Source organism: Amblyomma americanum, chromosome 5 (genome assembly GCF_052857255.1).
Source record: "Amblyomma americanum isolate KBUSLIRL-KWMA chromosome 5, ASM5285725v1, whole genome shotgun sequence".
Taxonomy (NCBI): domain Eukaryota; kingdom Metazoa; phylum Arthropoda; class Arachnida; order Ixodida; family Ixodidae; genus Amblyomma; species Amblyomma americanum.
In genome coordinates, this window is record NC_135501.1 from 73,016,187 (window position 1) to 73,020,414 (window position 4,228).

Sequence of the window (4,228 nt, forward strand, 5' to 3'; positions counted from 1 at the left end):
AGACGCGAAAGCACACGCCGTGCAAAAGGACGCCTGCACATCCATAGACCACACACTTGCGGCCAAATTTGTTAACACAATGTGCTATTTTTAAAATGATTAAGCTTCTACTAGTTACAGGCTTATTGGCGGTTGCTTAAGGTTCATCGCACGCCACTAATTTTTGTATTAGTGCACAGAGCTTATTTTCTCAGAAAAAAAATTCGAACGAGATTTTATGCATCTAGCAGCTAGTCGGCTGCGCTAGTCGTACAGGAATCTTTTATGACGCTATTCGCTAGAAGGGCGAACGCCCTTCTTTGCGCAAGCATCGCGACTGTCTCCGTCATCGCAAAATTGTTAACCTTTTTCTGTCCCGCGGCGCGGAATGACGAACGTTATCTGTTTTATAGAAACGAAGTACCTAAACAGGTCCTAGGCTTCAGTTTTGTCTTGAAGACATGCCAAGCGAACGGCACTTTTGGAGAGCAAGATTCCAATACCTACCTGTAAGCACGCCATGAAACCAGCAAGGTACGTGGCGCCCTGGCCCCAGAGAAGATTTTGCAGTGTAAATATGAAATCATCGTGAAATAGAATTCATGTTGGAGGGAACACGTTCTACTAAAAATTGTGAGAAAAAAATAAGCTCTTAAACTTCCCTGGTAGATGGTCTGAATGGCTATGTAACTTGGATTTCAAGCATTTGTATTCAGTGGCTTATACAGCGGCAATCACGGAGAAATGCGCAAGGAAGCACAAAATGCCATGTGCATGATTTGGCCGAGAGACATATAATTCATAATTTATAAATGAGAAGAAATTTTCGAAGCGCTGGAACTATTTCAAGGCGCTTACTAGCCCCAACAGACGAAATTCTGTCGGCGACCAGTGGTTAGGCCGAGAGATGTTACCAAAAAGGTGGCAGCCATCATCTAGCCACAAAAGTAACGGCGTGTGCGACGACGGCATGCACAAGGTTGTCCGCTCAGTTAAGACTATGTGTAGAGCTCTCGATTTCACGGCTTCGCGAGACGGACGCCACAGATGGCGACTCGAGAGCACACGCTAACCCAGGACACCGGATCAGGCTCCCATGCTCGGTTTTAAAGGCACAGAAGTTCATTACTGCTCCACAGAACGGAGTGTCTACCTCCGACTTTGATGGTGTTAGTAACTCCTTCTCCGAAAGATAACACTATAAAGTGACATCAGATTCGCTATCAAAATGCTAGGCGTTTCCCCCTTGCATTTACACCCTGGCTGTTCATTGTTCCCGCGGAAGAGGAACAGGTGAAGAGTATGAATCATAGAAATTTTGCATGCCGTTCCAAGAAGCATAGTTTCCGTTTAACATGGTCAGGGAGAATATTCCAGTTTACGGTCACATAGAAAAAATATTCGGGAAAGGTAATTTAGGCCGACCACTCATCCCGCGTTCCTTCCTGCATTTTCGGTGTGTGCATGTGGGGGGGGGGGGGGGGGGGAGGGGAATGGGAGCGTAGGCATCATTCTGGGGAACTTGACGATAACAAGACCAACAAAGTTAAACGAATGATTCGCGAATGCGTTGTCAAATGAACAGCCTTAGCTGTTATTTTCACCAATGCTTTCGAGAAATTTGGATACGAACGACGAAACGACAATTCCTTTCGTATCATCAGCATCCGTCTGCGACCACTGGTGCGCCCACCATGCCCTCCGAAGGTCGCCCCTATTGCGTTTCCGAGGAACAAAGGCCGTCAGTACGAATCCCTCACACATACTAGTCTTCAAGCCGACTAACACCTATGTGTGCCAAACTGTGAAAATTTGTTTGTCACCACTCCTAACACTCTGATCAAAGCGCGTAGGCCACAACTTTGTCACCGATGACAACTCCAAGTAGCATCTGTCTCGGCACCAACTGAGACGATAGATATATTGCGGAATGCCTGTAGAGGGCGTAATCTGGTCGCCCAGCCCGACGACTGCGCGCGTGATCACGTGCAGTGGTTACACATTTGCTGACCAGAGGTTTCAGGGCTATGGTCACGTGATTTAGCCGCCATCTTGAAATCTGAGAGCGGATGGAGAAATGAACAAACGTAACTAGTAAGAGCTAAAGCACTTAAACCTTGTACCAGGCTCGCATTATGTGGGATAGCCAGCAGGTTCTTCCTGCGAAGGGGGCGAGGAGGGGTGGAGACGGGTAGTGTAAATGCTGTAAGGCATTTCGGATTCACGGCATGTTTAGGAGCCAGGAAGGAGACCGGCCTCTAGCCATCCGTGCCAAGGCGAGTGGGTTGTAGGTTGCTCGGGCTAGTTTTACGGAGTGGTGAACGGAGTAAATTGGAACGACTCTCCAGGGTGTTTCCAATTCGTTAAGTATTGAAGTTTAGAATGTTTAGCATGAGGTAGTGCGCTCCTCATCGCAAGCGAACATATTCCCCTCTCCTTTCATTTCCTGCCTAGCCTCTGATAGAGTGCTGTAGAAGGTTGACCGAAGTCCGCTATTCTAAGTTGTGCCATTTTGCTCTACTAGGCGGTCAACTAGGCGGTATTCCTGAATTTTCTAAAAACGGCGAACTTGCATATTGTTTTCTCGGCCAAAAGACCTTTTTCGCAGAAAAGATGCCAGGGAAATGAGACGAGCCTACCCAACAAACCACCTGGCAGCCGATCGATGTGCTCCAGAGAAAAAAAAATATCTTTATAAAGAGACCGTCAAAGGCGCCTTTTTCCATTAGGGCACGTCCCTAGCTGCTGCCTGTTGCAGGTACAAATTTCTTATCCGAACATTTATTGCGGTGAAGAGTGGCCACTATAAATCCCCTCACAATTGTCCCCTGGGTTCACTTTCCTGAACAGATAAGAACAAAGCTGGCTTCCCATAGCAAGGTTAGGTGTGCGTGACCGAACTCCAGTGAGGGCTGTAGGGCAGAACAATGGCTTATTAGGCGAGTTGAAATTCTTAGTTTTACAAACTATGCTACAGAACCAGGATAGAGGGTGAGCGGGGACACCCTCGCCTTCCAACAGCACAAGGTGACAATGAGGCGCCAGCAGTGTTTCGACTGATTCTGAGCAATAGACCTCTGCCGGTCAAAGTCTTCAGCGCACGTGCATCTCGTCCAATGTGAAAAACATGCCGCCTACCGCGTAGCCTTTATTCGAAAAAGAATGGCTGTAAGGTTTCCCAGGCGTCTTCAGTCGGAAGATAATGGGCGGGAAGGGAGTGTTGCGCCAGAACTGGCTCATAGGCGAAATGGTATAGTTTTGCCCATAGGGACACCCCTATTACGTCACGTTATTGGCACCTTGAAGACGTCAATTCCGACTAGAGGCTCAGATCACTTTATAAAACTCATCTCTCAAGCGTGATGCATGAGCATATGCAGTGCTGTAAGGTGCCTAGCTTTCCCTTCTTTACACTGGACGTTAATCTGCCTGTCCGCGCGTCTCTGCGTGTACGTGCGCGTGCAGTCCCGAAAGGTACGTAGCGTTGCCCTCGTCGCGCTCTACACCACAGTGACGGCTTATCCCAGAGCAAGTGCTGCCCCTTTTCTGAACGTACACCTTCGCTGGCTTGGAGGCCCAGCCCTGCCTCACTTTATGTAGCGACAGCTACGTTACGGTGGCATTTCGAGTCATCAGTGTGGCGGCGCGCCACTGTGTCACGTGGTTGGTCACGTGGTGCGGAGCAGCTGCCGGCGGCACGGCGCGGCGGCTGATAACGTGGCTTTTCACGTAGTTGGTCACCTGACCAAGTTTCGCTCGGCAAGCTGCAGTTACCGCGTCACTCAAGGTCTAACCAGAGCTAAATCACCGCCAATTTTTGTTCTGTCTTTCATTGAATCCGGTGGGGAAAACGAGGATACAAAATACCGATACAGGCAGCCGCTGTGGGGCATTCCGCAAGAATGTAATTTAGAAAGCATTGCTCTTGCACCGCAAGTACAGGCCTAACTTGATGCTTTACATTGTCAAATTACTGCATTTACTAGATTTACCAGTAATAAATCAGTTTTATATACGATAATATATATTTTAGTTTCAAAGTTTTCTGCAATTATTATACATTATGGTAAGCAAACATTTCGATGATAGGTCAATTTTGTAGGCAATAAAAAATTTCTCTCCGTATGCTTTTTTTTGTGGAACAATGAAAAGTAAATGGGGCATGAGAGCGGCATTGCAGCGACAATGGCTCACAGACTGTCTTTATTGGCCATCCAGGTGCTGCTTCCACTAGCGGCGCAAAGCACCT

General features: G+C 47.8%; 1 protein-coding gene across 1 annotated transcript in view; it reads right to left on the reverse strand.

The window, feature by feature from the left end:
* LOC144134798 (cystatin-2-like) overlaps nt 1–4,228 on the reverse strand; it is a 51,238-nt gene that overhangs the window by 35,701 nt on the left and 11,309 nt on the right. The gene's annotated exons all lie outside the window — the stretch shown is intronic.